Raw genomic sequence first — 20221 nt, forward strand, 5'->3', positions numbered from 1 at the left:
TCACATTTACGTTGAGTACCTTGGGTCTTTCTTGGCACTCGTGGATCAGGAGTGGCAGGCATGATGATAAAACAGTGTAAGCGACACAGGAGACTCCACAAGCAGTCCTAGAGGATGCGGAACTCCCAAACCTCTTGAGCAAGATTCCTACGCCACGTTATTATACACCTGCATTTACGTGGGACAGGAAGAGTGCATAGCACTGACTGGGGTGCTGCAGGTCTTCTTTGTGGTTATTGCAGACTGCTGGAGCACTGATTGGGGTACTGCAGGTCTTCACGGCCGTTTGCTGAATAAATTGTGAATACATCAACGATAGAAATTTGCAAACGTTGAAGCGCATTAACGGACTGAGGACAAATCGAATCCTGAATTGCCTGAACCTTGTGTGGATCCATTTGTACACCATTTCACCAATCTGGTATCCCAGGAATTCAATGCAAGGGTGGTGAAAAAGGCGACATTTATCCAATTTAGCAGAGAGATGATTTTTTTTCAATCTAGCCAGAACTGTTCTTACATGGCAGAAATGTTCATCGTAGCAAGCGGAGAACACCAGGATATTGTCTAAATGAACCCATACATTCAGACAGGGATGTCATTTGGGGGTCGCTAGGGGTCGCACCTGCAACCCCTGAGGGCACCCTTGCTTTCCCTGTGGTCTCCCTTGATAACTCTAAAAAAAGGAAAGGGTTTTTTAAATGGAAGCTTCTGGGCTGTAACCAGCGCCATGTGGCTTTTTGTTTCTGAAGTGGCTGGCTTTCTTGTTCAGGCCTTTTTAAAAAAACAGAGGGTTGGACAAGTGTAACACTTTTAGGAATAACTGTTAGGCAAAGTTTGTATGCAGTACCCTTTGGGACCACTACACACAACTAGGACTACAGGTGTAAGCAAAACCAACCTTTGGTATAAGTCTGTACTACACAGTTTTGTGGTAGCGTAGCGTTGCTGAGCAGCAAGGCTTATCTCAAGAGGGAATGTGAGCTGTAGGGAGGTTACACAGAGGTCTATAATTACAAGTATTCAAATAAACTCTTGTACTCAACGTTTCTTGGTAAAACACTTAATAATTTATTTCACAGTCAGTTATAAAACATTCACCAGAAGGAGGCAATTTATATCACACAAAAATATACTTCAGTACTTCACAATATCAGGTTCTGAGGCATTTAAACTACTTCAAAGGAGGAGCAAAATGGCATTCAGAGCATTTGAAGTAGGCGCAAAAAGGCATAAGTTAATAAAACAAATATTACAGTTACTCTTAAACAGTGCAAATAGCCTGAGTTCCCCAAAGGAGTTGATTCAATCCAATAGGTTAGGCCAAAGTCAATGGGCTAAAGTCTTGCATAGGATAAAGCAGTTCTGAAAGTTAAACGGAAAAGTCTTTGCCAAAGTTCTCAGAAGTAGTTTGCATTAGAAAGAGTCATATGTTGGGTCACAAGATGACTAGGCCTGCAAGTTGCCAAAGAAGAAAAAGATGCAGCTGAAGACGTCTGTTCCTGGCAGTTCCGGCAGATCTCGCTGTTCCTGAGCCTCAGTTGTGGGGACAAGAGGGAGGAACGTCAGGGGACTCCTGTACTGCACTGGGACTGGTCAAAAAGCTGGCAAAGGCAAATCTTCAATTCGGGTAGCTGTAGCCATGCACACAAACTGGTGCCCTTCTCCCTGGCTATTCGGTTTCCTGCAGCACGCTGAGCAAAATACAACCAGCTCAGAGAATGGTATCTAGGTGGCTTATGAGTTGATTGGTCCCACCAACTCAAAGGGAGAAGTCGTCCTTGAAGGGCTTCTCTGTCGAGATGAACTTGGCGTTGTGGACCTGCAGCAGGGCTTCACCGGGCAAACCAATGGTCCAGGAGTTGCAGCAGCCATCCTCGTCCAGCTTATCTTGGGTTCTTTTGTTCCAGTGGTCGACTCTGCCCTCCAAGCCAAGAGTCTCGCCTTTTATCCAGTATCCTCCCATTAATTCCAGCATAGCTGTCACTCACCCAGCAGGGTGGCTGTCCTTACCAGAGAATCAGCTAGCCAATCACGCCAGAGTGCATTTCGGTCTCTTAGGAGACTAAGCACAGGGAGTTTCGGGCACCTCCCTCACTTCCTGCCCACCCCAGACACTCGGGCGCCAGAGGCAGTCTTCAGTCCTGAAGCCCGCCAAAGGCGTAGGAATAAAGGGACAAAACCTGGTTTGGCACGCAGAGACAAACTCTAGAAGGACCTTTCCAAAAAGAAATGGCGAACAAAGAAGACCGGGACCTGTTTAAACAAAGGGGGCTAAGGCGCCATCTTAAAAAACATGTCTCCCGCGATTTAACGCTATCGGTGTTCGCGGTCAGGACAAATGATGGTAGTTCCTGGTAAAACCACTGCCACCAGCCATTTCGAGAGGAAAGGGTAGGATTTGACTGCTACATGAGTTTCTAGGTATAGGGGATACTAAGTAACCCCTCCGGCACTCTATTGTAAGATAGGGTGTGCTGGGTCTGGGAATTTGAAGAAGACTAGTAAAGACAATTTCACTTTACTTTCTATGGGAAACAGTAGTTTACCCCAGAGAAGGTATTCAAACCTTGGGACAGCCTAAAAGGCTTCACCTGTGTCACTGCACTGAGGATGCTGTGTGACACACATGAAAAGATGATGCCTATGGAGTTGTTTAGACTCCATAACCAAAAGAATAAACACAGGAAACAAACAGAATTAAAAAGTACAAAGTCCCAAAGTCCAAGAAAAGAGCTGGGGGTCTCTAAGGTAGAGGGGAATTAGCACATTTTGAGAATTCTCCCTAACAATAACAAATAGTTTGTCTTTCTGGAATTCTATACAATAATTTCTAGACTCGTTAAAGGTTTATTTCAGGCACATTTCAATGGGTGAGTCACTGATTTAGTCTGTTCTTGAACACCCCAAATTCACAATGCAGACAAATACTTCCAAAAAGCATTTAGAGTAGAATAGGCATCCATTTTGGACTATGTATTTTGCTTTTCACAAGTTGCAGTTATAGCATATTTTTTCTGCTGTTGTCACTGTTACGATCATCACAAGACATTCCAGCTTGGTGTCATCGATCAGTTGACAAAATCCTTATGCCTAAAAACTTGTGTACGATGTCTGACCATAGCTCATAAAGTATCCTTTGCACAATTATTTTAATGCTTTTTTGTAATGTGTCTATCTTCCCTATCTCCATGGCATGCTGTTCAGGATGTTTGTTAGCATTTCTGAGGTAACGGGTGCCCAGAGTATGGGATGCAGTGTGAGTGTGCTGCTTTGCCTGTGCTACTCTAAATTCTTTAATTTACACAGTTATGAACCCTCCCAAAGGTATGTATTTTGCCAACCTCTGAAGGATATGTAGATCCATGCAGGCTTGACATATGGTTAACTTTGCACCAGACCTGCAGATGAACTTGCTTGCTGTTAAATCTCAGATACCAGTTTAATGGTAGCCACTATGGGGTGTGATTTGCTTTCTGACTTTGAGAACATTCAGACATGTAATTGCTCACTCTACTATAGCTGGTAAAATAGCTCAGTGGGTAGAACACTTGCTACTGCAGCCTGTGTGTGTGTGTGATCTGCAGGTTGAAAGATTCAAATCCCAGCAAGGCCAACTCAGCCTTTCATCCTTCTGAGGTTGATAAATGAGTACCAACACAGGTTGGCTGATATTGTATGTAAATGTGTTCTACATAACACACTTAAGCGTAAGTTGTATTTAATAACACATCATTATCATTTCGCCTTGGACATCTGCTTGTATTCACAGTAGTTTGGTAATATGGGCCTATACAGACTGATATTAATGATTTATATGGTGATCCATTCTTGTATGAAATGCGTATCACATTACAGTGATGTCGTAACCATATTTTTCGTAGTGTACTTAGGAAAAATGCTATGTGATGCCACTGTTTTGTCAGGGGCTGAAAGGTTGTGTTCCATTGCTTCTTGTGATGTCACTTTGGGGTGGGGTCAAATGACATCACTTTCTGTGATGTCATCAGAGGTCAGGGATCGTGTGCTGTCACTTCTGCTACCCCTGGCATTTTGGTAAAATGACATCATTCAGACATAACATATCAGCAAAAATGTGGTCCATGAATCGCTGGAATATAGCAGGTGATTACAGGGTCCAAAGGGCATGACGGTGTATTCATAGTGGCCTAGTTGAGTCTTGAAGGTGGTTTTCCATTCATCTCCTGCTTTAATACATAACGGATGGTAGGCTCCCCTGAGATCCAGCTGGCAAGCTTTCGATGCCATGTTATGACACCCCTGTTTGTTCGTGGCACAGGAACAGTGTGAAGCACTGACAGGGGTGCCGCAGGTCTTCGCGGTTATTGCAGACTGCTGCAGCACTGGTTGGGGGTACTGCAGGTCTTCTTCATGGTCGTTTGGAGGCTTCTGGTCCAAGGTGGAAGGGAATGCACCAAAGCAGGGATATGGCAGCAGGTGGATAACAGAGCTATAGAGCCCTAACAATTTAGTACAGAGCAAGGAACAGGTTACAGCGAGACTTGAGTGGGTAAAAGGAAGGAATACACTAGAGAACAAATAAAGGAGCAGAACAGAAGGGCCAAGGCCAGGACAGCCGAACAGGCATAGCCAGAAAGGAGCAGCAGGAAAACAGGAATACCATAAAACATATGGCCAGAACAGAGGAAACAGCAGGGTTGGCAACAAGCTTTAAAACACACTGGCATTTAGCCCTGCTTTTCATCTTGTAGCGCATTCTCGTGCCCGAACATGAGACACAACACCCTGGTATCCAAGGATACTCAAGGCCGTTTGTAGTAACGAGGGGATGGGGCCTCCACCACACCACGTCAAAACCAACACAGCAATGCTCATCCTCAATGCATGGCGAACCCTCTGCGGGTCGCCTCCTGGCCTCATCTTCACAACACAGGACGAGCCACTACCGCTGAAAGAGCCGCCATGAAGATGCATGTGAGGCTGTGCTACGTGCAGGGACCACATGCATGCGTCAGGCCTAATAGAAGGTTAGCGAGCCCCAGAGGAGCAAAAAGAGTTGGTAGGCACTCACCTACCTTTGGAATTGCTGCCAGTCGCTGCACGGTGGTGCCAGGAAGTACTCCTGTCCCAGCCAGTCATTGAGTAGCTGGGTTGGGACAGGAAGTCAGGTGGGTTGGACCAGAAGTCATGTGGAGTGTCTTTTTGTCTTTTTTGGGTATGGTGGATAGCAAACTTTTTTGGGAGTCAGAGGCAGCCGACGGGGCTCGTGGTCAGTCCCTGCTTTGGGCAGGCCTTTACCCAAGAAGAGAGTCAGGCCAGAGCCCAAGCTTTGACCAGAGTCGTCCTGAGCCCCGTCGGGTTCACGCAGCTCTAATGGACCACTGTTGGAAGAGTTGATCTCTCCAAAGTCCTCTGCCAGAGAGAGGAAGACTGAGTGTCCAAGGTAGAGGCAATCTCTGTCCCCTGAGCTCTAACCATCCCCACAGACCCTTGGGGGTGGCCTGCTGCTGGGACAAGAACTGCCTCTCTGCCAGCCACAACAGTACACAGGACCTCACCGTGCTGTAGAACTTCTGCAGGTTTGGACCAGACTCCCTAGTGCTTGAGAGAACAAGGATGAAAAAGTATCCTTTTGCCCCTGAATTGGGACTCACAGCAACCAGGGGCCCAAGACAGCCAGGAAACCTACATTCTTACTGCTGACCCAATTCGAGCCATGATTTGAGCCCAGTGTGTCCCAACACCAAAAAGAGGAATGTGTTCACCCATGAGGGAATGTAACACTATGATATAACTATGTCACCAACATCTCTACGATCTATAACGCCCCGTACATTCAGGTCTTCCTTTCCCTTGTCACCTCCAATCTCCAATACCCCCTCTAGCCTACACTCTTTTCCCCCTTTGCACCTTATGAACAGGCTCCTATCTTCAGGACTGCCAACCCGTCATGCCCTCTGGTAGACCGACTTTCCCCATAAATCATCAAAGATCTTGCACCAACAAACTGCTCCTATCTCTCATCCATCTTCAGCCTCTCCCTCTCTTCTGGAACCTCTCCTACATGTGTCAAGGTAGCCACAGTACTACTAACCCTGAAGCAGCCATTTGCTGACCCAAATGCCCTGCCAACTATTAGTCTGAATCTTTCCTGCCCCACTATTCAACAATCAAGGATTGAGTGAACTTTAACATCCCTAAGTACATTGAAAATAATGATCTGTGACCCTCTTCAATCCAGTTTGCACAACCATCATTCCACTGAGACAGCGTTGACCCAGATCACTGACTTTCTCGCCTCTGCTCATCATTCGAAGCTCTCCTCCATCATCATTCTCCTCGACCTATCCACTGCGTTTAGCACTGCCGGCCGCCGGCTCCTCCTGCTAATCCTCTCTAAACCTGGGATGCAAGAGATTGGTCTACCTGGATTGCCTCGTACCACTCTCCCATTCCTTCTCTATTGCCTGGAACATGGCACCTCTGACTCTACTCGTTTCCAAGTGTCTCCCAAGACTCTGACCTGGACCCTCCACTTTTCACCCTATACACTTCCTCCCTTGGCAAAAATACCTTCTATTTCGGGTTTTCCTTCCCCTTCTTCACCCCTGACCTCACCTTGAGAATCTCCAACTGCCTCTCCTCCTTTGGGCACTGTGTGGCTCTTTGCTATTTTATGCTCATCTCTTCTAAAACATACCCTTTTTCCTCGGACCACACCAGGCCCTCCGTCGAGGCACCCTACCTTAAGGCCCTCTTTATTAGTGATATTATGCTCCAGCACTTCACCTTCTCCACAGCCACTAGGCCCGGATCAATCTTTTCAACATCCTCAAGAACTGCCTCCTGCGCACGTATCACTCCATGAATGTTCTTAAGTCCATGCTGGTCATTCATTGCCTTGCCTGCTGCTCTAGTCTCCTCCCAAGCATCCTCTGCTATTCCCTTTCTCCCCTTGCCAAAGTCCTTAACTTTGCCACACACACACACCCTCTACAATCATCCCTCTTGCTCTTCACCAGCTTTCCCGAGCATCTACGTGACCGCTGGCTATCCAAGCACAACCGGTCCCTCTACAATGTTTTTTTCATTTAAAAAAAAAATGTTTTATTGGTTTATCAGAACAAGAAAACCTTTAACATATTCACTCCTATTTGCATTATCATTCATTAATCCAAACTTCATATCATTTAAAATTTAGAGAAACAAGACGGGTCTCGAGGAATCAATTCATAATAAAAAATCAAACACATCAATTCTCTTTCCTTTAGCAGCTTAGATTACTCTACAACTTACATTACCACTAAGATCAGACTTATTTTCTCTCCAATTACAAATCTGTCCCACCATTCCACTGCTGTCAGTGAGTGTATTTACTCTAAATGCTCCTCCAGCTATCTAGCTCTTAATTATGAGAGGGCCTTACAGGCTGTCATTAGATGGAATAATGATTCATTATTCTTGTCATCCTCATCATATCTACACCTCACATCAGCCTCCCGAATCTGCTTCCTCGCCAATTACACCTCTCTCTTTGGTAGTATGTTTAGTCGACAACACATGAAGAGGTCTCTATAGTGGGCAGAAGGAAACTTTTGTAGATATATGGGTGTTTGATTTAGGACTCTTACCCCCCATCCTAAAGATAGTTCCAACCTGTCCTTACTTTTCATCTTCAATGGGATATCCAGTCTAGGCATTGCAGTTTTTTTTTGTCACTTTGCCTGGATTCGTATTAAGCAAGTCTATTGTGATTTCATGACCTTTCAAATAGCTCTCACATTTATCCTGCCAGATCTTCAGACCCTTTTCTAGGGAATTTCCCTCATTTTGTATCAAAAGGGAGTGAGCTATCTGGGGTGATACATTTCCTAAATAGAGACATGGTTTTCCATGTTACTATCGATTCCATGGACTGCAATCCTAGCTCAAATCGGACAGCACAAAATGGTAACGAGTTGGGGAGTCTCAAGACTTTGCACCAAAATAGCCCTCCAACTTTGCCCAGGCCTTCCAAGTCAGGTTCAACAATGCTTTTGCGCCATATGTTAGGATCTGTACTACCTTCTGCTTGTAAAACCTAAGCAGGGGGAGCGCTGAGAACGCCCCATACCTCCTATGTAGAGATCATCCTTGAGCTGCTAATCTTCCAACCTTAACTCGCAACATAGAAAGGTGTGCACTTTCGTCTAGATTTTTTATTAACTATGATGCCTAGGTAGGTTAAAAATTCATTTCATTCCCCACCCTCCATACATGAGTGCCCTTGTTTTTCTTGCGAGCCAATGACATAATGAGAACCTTATACATTTTAACATTAACTCTCATGCCATTCTCTTTCAGATTTATCACAAAGTCACTCAGCCTGCGTTGCAATCCGATCTGAGTTTGGTTTATAAAGACCAAATCTTCGGCATACAGGACCCAAGGCAATTCAGTGGAGTTTATCTTTGGCTGGAAAGCTTGCATCCTTCTTTGAGACTTTGTCAAGTAGGACATATATAGATTAAATAGGATGGGGGCAAGGGAGCACCCCTGCTTCAGCCCTTGATAGGTATATATCTTCCTTTATAGCATCCCCTAGGGTGACAGTGTAACCTGGACCGATGTATCAGAGTATAATGCTTTGATTTCCTTGATCAGGTCATGGGGGAAGATCTACTCCACTAATTTGGACCATAGCCATTCCCTACTGACTCCATCAAAAGCCTGCTCAAGATCCATGAAAGCCAAGTAAGTATTTGTCTTGGAATCCATGGATCTCCGCTTCAGAAGATTCAGCAGAAAGAGGTTTAGGGAGGTGCCGACTCCCTTCACAAAACCTGTCTGCCTAGGGTCAAGCCGGCCTGAGCCCACCACCGAAGCGTTTAGGTCACTTAGCAGGACTGAAGCAAATTGCTTGCCCAGGGTATCCAGGAGGGTGATCAGTTGATAGTTTTTCGGATCGTCGCGATCGCCCTTCTTGAAAATTGCCACCAAGATAGCCTCTCGTCAGGTAGCGTGAATCTGTTTTGTCAACATAACCTGATTAAACAGCTTGAACACAAAATCCCCCCATGCCTCTACATTTCCGTTCAACAATGTATGGTTGGCTATGCCATCTGGACCGGCCGCCCTCGATCAGCTCAATTTCCTAATCATTCTTGCAATTTCTTCTTTGTCAGGCTCAAAAGACCACCTATCCCCCACCTTCAAATTATACTTATTTGCAACTTCTCCCAATGTAAACAATTTCATGTATTGGTCCACCCACCTTTCCTCTGACACTTGGACAACCATGTGTGCAGGCTGGAAACTACCCCCATTGTTAATAAGTTCCCATAAATTCCTAGTATTGTTTTTACAGACTGCCCTCTTCATTAGTTCTGCATCTTGTTGTAACCTCACAGCTATAGAGGCTCACAACCAGTTGCAATACCTCTGCTTTCTTAATTCTTTTTTTTTTATAGCAGCTGAATTGTTTCCGTCCCTTTTGAGTTTCCTGATGTCAGCTCTAAAGGCTCTCCTCGCTAATGCTACCTCATGATTATATGAGTGAGCAGGTACAAGGTTGATCTCACCACTCTGATCACTCTCTTCCCGATATGCCTTAAGAATTGAGAAATAATCAATTTGCTCGGATTATCATGTATAAAACTCTTCAGCTGAGATGTTATTTTAGGGACCTCAGCTGATTTAATTTGCAACCTGTTTTTTCCCCAGGACAGCTGAACGGGATTAGGGACAACCATATTTCTGGGTAATCCGGACACTGTCCAGCCTTTTGCTAGGAGATCATGGTCTCTTGTCGGCATCTTTGTGATCTCAAATTTCCAAACTGCCTGTGAGACATTTGCTGAGACAAGACTGTAGTCTAGACAGGCCGTCTGAATTCCTCTAGACCATGTACATTGCCCCGGAATAGCCGCTGAAATTTGACCATTTAGCATAGACAGATCATGGGGTCTTGCCTCATTTAACCAAACCAAGGCCGTATTTTCCAGTAAGGAGTTGCTAAGTAACTCTCCCTCGCTATTCAGGAAATACACGTTAAGATCACCACACATAATAATATGGGGGTTCTCCACCAGAATAAGTGCTTCATCCAGCAGTGAAATTATTGAGTTAGTAAAAAGATCTTCTTGACACATGTTCACACTCCAGTATACACTCAGAAGGAAAATTCTAATTTTCCTGCTGCTGTCCAGAGTGCGTTGACCCATCCTCAGCATCTGAACAAAGGTGTTTGGTTGGTATATTTCTTCCATGGCCACGTATTTATTAAATTTAATCAGCGATAAGAGTCCCGGCCATGGCCTCCTTGTCTGACCTTTATGGGCTTGATTTAGATATACCTTGTATCCTTCACATATGGGCTCGGACCGCAGCCACGTTTCTTGGAAGCATATGATGTCAAAGCGACCCAAGCCTAAATTTCTATTTGAGAAGAGGTCTTTGAAGCCCCTTGTGTTGCAGGAGCCAATATCGAGTACCTCCTTCTCCTTCTCCATTTGGCCGTAAATGCTGACGCAGTTCAGCTAATGCCTCCACCAGCCATGACCGATTCGGAAGCTTGTCACTTTCTTGCCTGGGCTCATGCTGGTTAATTGTATTTGATTTGCTTATTGATCGATTCTCGATGGTAACTACCAATGGGCAGTAACGGTTTCTTTCTGCAAACTGCCATTAACCCGAGAGCCCTCTTTCCAGTGTTAACTGTTGGTTCCCTTTCTTCACATCACTGGACTTTTTAAGTTGATTTATGGTGGCAAGGGTATCTACTTGATCTCCCCATGAAACATTTCCTCTCGACACTCCTTTGTTCTCTATGTAGTTACTCCGTTCATATCCGAAGGGAAGGAGTTGATCACTTAATTCAAACAAGGCAGATTTTATTAAAGCTGATTCTAGATGGAGAATTACCCAGTACATGTGATTCTCATTCATAACCTGGACTACTCCAATATCATTTGTTGTTATATGTCTCATTTGGGAATGTGTTGGAATAAACTCATCACATTTTGACGTTTTAATATTAGAATGTCGTCCACTGGGAGCAGCCTTTCGCCTGAGTTGTAATGAGGCCCTACATCCTTGTGATTTCTCTCAATAGTTACTGAGGGCTTTTCTATGCCCTTCGCTGTAAATTGCTGATCTATCCGTTGATCACCCACCAGGAGCTTTCTCTTCTCTGCAAGCATTTTAAAGGTGGTTTTATTCATTACCTTTCCCACCAGCTTTGGGTTCCGTTCCAGAGATCTTTGACTATGAGGGGGGCTTCTGTTGTTAAACAGGTTACCTGGCCATCTATTTCTGCCAACTCAGAACTACTTAGGTTGTTCCACTCATTATTTTCCTCCTCTATTGCCATGGTTTCAATCAGATCGCTGAGGCGTGATTCCGAGAGTGACTCTGACTCATCATTACAGATTTCTCTCCTAGCAGCTGTGCCTATTTTGGTCACCAGAATCTGTTTAAAGGGGAAGTGCGCTCAAAAATGTTATTGTCCCGATCGTTCGGGCATGTTGTGTTTAGCAAAATGTGATCGATCATAAAACTTTTTCCTATGCATTTTACCTTAGTTTTCCTCACTTTTACGAATGCAAAAACAACGTGTAGGGCACAGACATCTTGTGCTAATCGTATCAGTTGAAGCATTGCCCTAAGTTCAAGTACCCTTGCGGAAATAATACAGATTGCCCGCCCCTGAAGCTGACATCATTAGACGTGCTCGGCCCTTTTCACAACACCAATGCACGTCGCTTTTGAACGTTCTCTGTGCGCAAGCTATTGACATGTCTCCATGGAAACGCCAGGACGCCTCTTTCCCCAATAACTATAAACAGACCTTTTCTGATCAGACAACATTTGATTATCTTTGTCAGTAGTTTTGCTGTGTTTAGTTTAGATTGCCCGTGACTCGTTTCTGCTCTGTTCAGCTATCTTCCTAGTTTGATGCCCCTGCGAACGGGTACTTACACTAGCAGATCCGATTTCTCTCGTTACTGGCATTTTGGTGAAATATTTGTCGTACAATGGCAACAATACAGCCCTACCAGTATGAGCCTGAGTATTCCGAGGAGAAACTAATGGAAAGAGAAAGCTGCGGAAACGAGGGGAAATCAGACGATAGTTTGCAAGATAAATCACCCGAGTGTAATCCTCAGCCTAGTCGCATTGAAGACGTTTCCACCTGGTGTACCTGCAATCGTTGCAAGGTCATGCCAACCAAGGTGGAGAACTGCTGCTGCCAAGAAAATTCTGGATGCTTGGTCTACATATCAGAAGAAGACACACCACCGATATGCGTTACCAAGCTGCATGACTTCAGGGCACCCTGCCTCACAAGTTCTGTGTTGTGGATTATGATGGTGCGTATGCACATACTTTGCACAATAGTTTGCCCTCGCAATCCAAGTAACAAGTAAGTATACTCTAGTATACTTATACTGATTTAATTTTGACCACTAAGATGACTAACATTTCCTGTTGTTCTCCTACATTGTCGTAACTTCGATCGATCACTGATGAATTAATTTAATCTGTAAATTGAATAAATTTCTCTCGCTTTTTGGAAATCAGAGTGTTTATCTCTTACGTGCCTTTCACTTCAAACTGAAAAACAATATTTATCTATGGCCCAAACCGTTCTGTCTTGAATGGGTGTTCAATTTTGCAATGTGTCCAGACTGCAAAGTTACTTTACTAAGGGAAACTATGACATCGAATTTAGGATGCACTTTCAAGTAAGGTGGTACACTTATCTGGTTCATTCAATTGAAATATGTATGTTTCTCTTTCACAGGTGGTACAGGCTGGTTGCCTATTGTTCGTTTACATGGTGGCTTCATAGGAGGCTTGGATACCGCGTTTAACGAGTAATATCCGCCTGTGCCTTTCGAGCCATTCGCGCCAAATTCCCCAGTGACAGCGGACAGTACAGGGGATTTTCTCAAACTGTGCTTCAACCTCAAGTATACAATTTGTGGTTTGTTTGTGCCATCAACATTACCATATTAAATAAAATAGAACCAATGGAGGTACTTGAAATAATTTTCAAAGTGGCCCCATATTACACTTTTTGAGCTTGTTCAACCCTTTGCCTATGATAGAATGTGAAAATAAAATACAAAATATCCCAGAGTGCAGAAGCAGACAAGGACATCTCTAGAGTACCCTGTATGCCAGTCCAGCCCTGGTTGGTGCCCTTTTGCGCTCACCTCGCCTGTCCCCATCCATTCCCCTTACAGTATCAATGGAAGTTCACAGCATACTCTTCCATGGAGGCTGGGTGGATTGAGAACACTCTAATTACCAAACACCCTGTTCACTTCAAACGGTTCTTCCGCACAGGGACCATTGTTCACATGGCCTCCCCAGACCCAGTGTCTCCAGACTTCCATCTTCAAGACCCAGCCCCTGCAATCAACAAAATGTTGTGTCCCTTCAGCATTGGTCCAGCGTTTTTGCGCTCGCCTCATGCCCATCCACTCCCCCTCTACTATCAATTGCAGTTCACACCTATGACCGTGCGCTCCCAATGGGGCTGGGTGGGTGGGACCGCTCAAGTTGCCAAACACCATGTGCACTTCAAAGGGATCTTCCGCACAGGGACCATTGTTCACATGGCCTCCCCAGACCCAGTGTCTCCAGACTTCCATCTTCAAGATCCAGCCCCTGCAGTCAACAAAATGTTGTGTCTCTTCAGCATTAGTTGCCAAACACCATGAGCACTTCAAAGGGATCTTCCGTACAGGGACCATTGTTCACATGGCCTCCCCAGACCCAGTGTCTCCAGACTGCCCTTTTCCAGTAAATCCATCCCCTTTCCTCTCTCCCCAGTATCGATGGCAGTTCGCATCTAAGACCATGTGCAAATAAACAGGTGTGCATCGTTATCCTAGTTCTGTACTTGTTGGGCACTTGTACCATGAAACTGGAACTGGCCCTCTTTAGCTCACTGATAGCACCCTTTGTGGTCTATCAGGTTCGTGTGTTGTGGACCTACATCTTGTCTGGCGAGCTCTCTTACAATTGCTGACAGCTGCCTTCAAGTGCCCATGATTTAATTTTGTCCACATGGTCATGCCAGACAGTTTCTCCAGACTCCCCTCTTCAAGACCCTGTCCCCGTAATCAAGATATGTTGTGCATTGAGTAGTGTTCCGTGCCTTCTGCGCTCACCTCGTCCCCATCCATCCTCCTTCCTAGTATCAATGGCAGTGGGCACCTATGTACTGGGCAGTACCGCATCCTAACATTGATACGTGGCACACAGTTCCAAGTCGATATTCATTCCTTTTTTGGCCCTGTTTGAATATTACCCAAAGGTGAGTATTTTGATGAAAAGGTGATACAAATTGAGCTTGTTAAAAAATATATATTCAGCAACATTGTTCACTTCTTCTACCCACATATTGAACTAAGTCATCAAACTGGCATTGATGACCTAAAAAGTATGCCAACAGTATGCCACTTTCAAAAAAAGCAAGGACCCACACAAGCATGTTTGGCTTTTGTGGAAGAAGTCTGGCCCTATTGCCCTATATGCTGTACAGGTAGGCCTATGCCTGTGCGCTCGCAAGGCAGCAGGGTGGGTGCATATGGCAGATAGGAATCATTGACATGGAGGCAGAGTGGGTGTCTACGAACACATCATAAATTCACATACACACCCACTTTTGTAATCCTTTATAAACACCAAAGGGGGGTCATTACGAGTTTGGTGGTAGCCATGGCGCTATTAGCACCATGGCTGCCTCCAAACCCGCGTCTGGATCCGATCTCACTGAATAGGGACTTACCGGGACATTCTGACCTATGCGGACCCGGTAAGTCCCCATTCAGTAAACCATTCCCCATTCCCATTTGAGCCCCCATAGGGCTCAATAGGAATGGGGAATGCGATAATAACGGGCCCGCAAATTGCGGGCCCGTTATTAGCTCCAAGGTCCCTTAACGGGTCCCGCAAAGAATGGCTGGTCAGACCAGCCGTTCCTGCTGGGACCCGCTAAGGGACCTCAGAATATGGAGGTAGGGGCTTAACGGCACCACTAAGCCCCTACCGCCATACTCGTAATGTCCCCCCTTGAAAGTTACCTTGAGGACATCTCAGAGATCTACAAGGTATATCGTCAATGAGCTACCTGTTCATCGGATACTTGTTCCTCTGTGTGCTGAATCAGCTCATTTGTTTGCCCAAGTTAGGGTAAGACCCCTATTTACTTCTCTATGTTCACCGATCATTGCTCTGAATAGTTATGTCGAAACCTTTCAGACAAACCTCTGCTATAATTCCTTTATTCACATTCATACAGTATTATTCATGTTAATCATTCATATTTGTTTATACAGATCTTAAGCACTTTTCAAGTATGCCTTCATGTGTCATTGTCGGTTGCATTCCTGCAAGCCACGCCAAAGCTCTGGGTACTATCCTGCATGTATTCCCAGAGGATATTGATTTAACAAGAAGATGGATAGAAAATTGTGGTTTTGAAGTAGACGAGATTGAAAGTAGGGCCCAGGAAATCTTGGCTGGTGTGAGGGCTAATCACTTCCGCGTCTGCAGCCTGCACTTTACTGAGGATATGTAAGAACAATCAAAGTACACAAAAAAATGTCGATTGCGACTGCTTCGTAAATTGCTTCCAAATGCCATCCCAACTAAATTTACGCAGGTGGCTGGTGAGGTGAGTAGTGAACGTTGAGTTTGTTATGTTTGTTGGTATGTAGGATGATGGACTGCTTTAATAAGTATTAGCTCCCATCTCTTGATTTATTTAAAGTAGTGTATTGGTGTTTATCGACATCAATGTTTTATGACTCAATTTTGCATAGTCGCCAGATTCAACAGAAGTTTCAAATCTTTCATCTTAGTATACTTCATCTTTCCTCACTTTCTGGAGCCACTAACCAATAAATGAAATGTGACCCTTGATAAAAAAAACTTCCACAGTGCCCCTTAGAAATTATCTTTTCGAAATGTGTTGGTTGACATACCGTTCTTTACGTAGAGCACATTGATGGAAGCACAGACCCTCAACAGTGATGAAATCACTGACACGCCTTGTATCCCAATAGTGAGCACTACCGACCTGCGCAAAGTGAAATGTTATAGCATTGCATGAGGACACATTTCAAGTACTAATTTACCTTTTCCATTGTACTATTTTCAGACAATGTGCTGAAAATGAAGGAGCAAGATTCTGCATTAATTACCTTTCCGGGGTCAACATCAACCTCACTCACCTACCAAGTAATTATATTATACTACTCTTTGAATGCTATTGAACTACTTGCATGTGTTATGCTTTGAATTTAAACATATCGAAATGTATTATGCGTAGTACTGGGTATTGATACAAATTGGCTGTAACGCTCACCTGAATCCCTCGGAGGTGCAGGTCTGGGCTGGGGGTTCTCGGAGTCTTCTAGGGTCACGCGCAGGCCTCGAATGCCACCCTGGAAAGGCCCTTTCCTCACTGAGATCTTGATCTGAAGGGTGAGGTGTCTGCAATTATGAGAGCAAGGGGTTAATATGGATATATAAGCCTGACTGGGTAAGCTGCCTCCCCTTCCTGGTACTCCCAAGTAGTTCGTAGGCTAAATGTGCTCACCTTATGTAGGTGAAAGCGGAGCTCTCCATCCTGCGTCTGTGCAGGGGCGCCGAAGCCAGTTACTTCACTGGTTAATTGTCCAGCCTCTTGGTTGCAGAGGATGAAGATTTGGAGCTAGGCCGTTGTTAGCAGCACGAACGGCGGTTGCTTGAATATGGAGATCCGGAGAGCGATGGAATGGCAAAGGTGTTGCAGGCAAGTAAGTAGAAAATGTCAATTCGAAGTTAAAAGCACTTCTTAATGTCTCTTTTCCTTTTTCATGTCGCAGAAGCAGCTGGGTAGAAAAATGGATGTCGAGGAATGCACCGAGGAGTGAGAAAGATGAGCGCTGCCCAAAACACGTGCGTATAGATGGAGTTTTGTATTTCTTAATGATGTCCTTTTGTTTTGCAGATGCGAGTAGCAGCGTCGGCGGAGGCGAGAAGAATGCAGCGCAGGCAAGGAAAGTTTCACGGAGGTTTACTAACCAATGTCTTTGCTTCCACAGGGTGCCGGAACAATGGAAAGCTGCAGCCCGTGGCTTGAGATGCACCGATGGACTGGGTAAGTGCTGCGCTGGTTTTTATCTCGTGCTAACCTGGTGTTCTTTTCCCTTTTCAGATGCTGCTGGAGACGAAGATGGTATTTCGGAAGGTAAGATTGCGGATTTCTCTTCCCCAGATGCAGAAGTTGAAGATTCTCTGGAGCTGACACGGTGAGCGTCCTGCTGCTATTGCAGAATAACGCGAAGCACGTTGCTCTGATCGGGCGTGGTTTAAATAGCTTACTGGAGTGCTTAGGTGTCTCCTTCCACAGCAGCCTCGCCCAGGTAAGAAGTCCCAGCTTCCAGAATAGTTCCTGTATCCAGTCCCAGGGAGTGGTGCTGGCCACACCCAGAAGGTAAAGTAGTTCCAGCCATGGATGGATGAGGATTTCATCCTGCAGGTGAGTGAGCAGCATGGTCTGCATCAGGTAGGTCCACCCAAGCACCATTCCTTACATCATGAGCCCGGCACGTCCTGTGCTGGGACTGGGTCCCCTTATGAGCCTGGCGCCACTGGCGCCAGGACAAGGTCCATAAGGCCCCTATGGGAGCCGATGGGTGCCTGGAAATGAAGTTGTGACCCAGCTTCCGAGGCAGTTGGGCTAAACCTGACTCCTTGGAGGCTGCGGTCATGACATTGGCATGTATGAGTGTCTGTATGTGTGTACCATCATCTGCAATTTTTCCAATTTAGTATGTACCTTTGTCTGCATCGCATTTTTTCTGTTTCATTTTGCTTTTTAATCCGTACTTAAACAAGTGCTGTTTTCTAGGGGGGTGATGGAACTTCGACTACAATCACTTCCTCCTTTGCAACAGGTCCAGAGTTTGAGGTATTTGTATTTACAGTTCACTTGCAAGAATCAGAATACATCCTACAATGGATATACTTTGAGACTAAAATGCATGTAACAGTGCACTGTTTCAAACTTTTCTGATTTTGGTTCTAACGTTGCACTTCCTCCCTAATGCAGGACAGTCACCAAGGACACATTACAAAGCAAAATAGTTTTCAGGGCAACATTGTAATCACTATTCTTTACAGGGTGATCTCAAAATAAGTCCATGTGTCATCTCGGATGGTTACGTACACTGTTTTCGAGGTTCTGTCCATATTAATGTTCTATTTGTGTTGCTAAAACAAACCTAACAGTATATGGTTAGCAATCTATGTAATTACTTAGTTTGGAGGTGCCCTGTCTCCCGCAAATTTTTAATGAGCACTTCGGTTGACAATTGATTTTTTTAAGTATTATGCGATTCTATGAATGTACTCCAAATGTGGACTTTGAAGAGGCGCATGGAACAGAGGTACATATATATGAAGTGAAATTGGGCATCATATTGCATTATGAATACATTTTAATAATGTCGCTAACATTTCAAATCCATCTAGTTGTTTCTATTTGTAGATGTGTACATATGTTTGTTTGCGTTGAAATTAAATTTGCTGTATTTAAAAATGCTTTTTTGCAGCTCAATGTCATCATCTGCAAAGAGAAGGCCACTGTTTCGAAGCAAATGAAGAAAAAAAGAGTAGAGAATGTACCAGTTTGTTTTGGACAAGTTTTTAGGCAGATGTTTTAGTCATTTTATGTTTTTAGTTGCAACATCGTATTATATGTATGTGTGCAATACATTGAGCATCTTTTTCTATTTATTCTCTTAGATGCCCAGAAGGAAGAGGAGTATAAAGATGCAGACATTGAAATAAATCAAATATGTTGCTTGCCAAACGGATTTCACAATGGAGCACCTACTATCTGAGGTACTGCGCGGCACAGTCAAAATTCAGACTAGTGATACATTTGTCCAGTGGCCGGAAAATGATTGGAATCTCAAATGCGAGTTGTACAAAATTACCCTGGACCATTGCTACTTTGGGCAAGCTCAAACAGTTGAAAATGAAGACAATGATGATGCATTGCAACTGCTCCCCGACCCTTTTACACAATCTACACCCAATAAAAATGTTCTACCCCAAAAACATTCAATGTTACCTGTTTCTCCAATTCATGCTGAATTATCACAGCCTGAAGTGACAGAGGGTGATGCTTCAACGAAATTGACTGATGAACTTGCTCAAGATCTCAACTTCGGTTTGCCATGTTTTGGGGATTTGTCCACCACCATCGACTCACAAAACACAGTACAGCCGGATGATTGGCTAGGAGCAAAAATACATTGTGTTTGACAGCTGGCTTCTAGAGATTGTACAAATGCTGAAATATGATCACACATCAAGAGGCAACATATGCAGTGAGACATTGGGGAATGTGTCTCAAAATCCATGCAACCTGTGTCCACCTCCATAATACATTTTCATGGTCTGCCCAACTGATGCTCAGCAAAGTGCCAGCTGGAATTCTACTTTGTTCAGCAGCTTTACTGTTCAGCGAATCGACTTTCAGCAAGAGACCTGAAGGGACTCACAGAATTATGTCACACTGGAGATTTGGAGGTGTTCCATAATATGTGCCTAAAGTACAGGTCCAAAAGGTTGCATTTCGGCATAGACAGTATGGAGGCCAGAACAAGACTAGCTGTACTTGCCCATAATGAGAACGTTGGAAGGGATCAAGCAAAAACTTCAGAAACATTCGGGATGCTTTGTTACGTCACCGCATTTACAAAATGAGGCAAACAATGGGTGGCCAAACCAATATACGAGGAAATGGATTTTGAATTTGTCAATGATCTGACATTGACTGTGTTGGCCATGCATACTCATGGACTGGATGCTAATTTTATTCCCAGGATACATGCAATGCCACAAAACATTGCAAACGAGCCTTGTCCACCAAAATCAGAACTTGTCAAAAGGTTGACTTCTAGATTCAAAGGATTTCTAGCTCTCTTTAAAATGTGCTCACAGTAACATTTGAACTCAGAATAAACTGCAATTGAATATTACACCCAAGGTCCAACTCCCCTATAACAAATGTGTTATCCTGCATCAGAGTAATTGGTTTATACTGTGCCAAGTATCTCAATTTCACTAGACCAGAGAAACATATTGTCAAATCATACTTCTCATCAGCATACCCTAATCATCCTTTCCTGTCACCCTCTGGCCGGCCTTCCATGGCCGTCCCACTACGCCCACCTGCGATGCTAAT

Source organism: Ambystoma mexicanum, chromosome 1p (assembly GCF_040938575.1).
Source record: "Ambystoma mexicanum isolate Mex_15411 chromosome 1p, UKY_AmexF1_1, whole genome shotgun sequence".
NCBI classification, from domain to species: Eukaryota; Metazoa; Chordata; class Amphibia; order Caudata; family Ambystomatidae; genus Ambystoma; species Ambystoma mexicanum.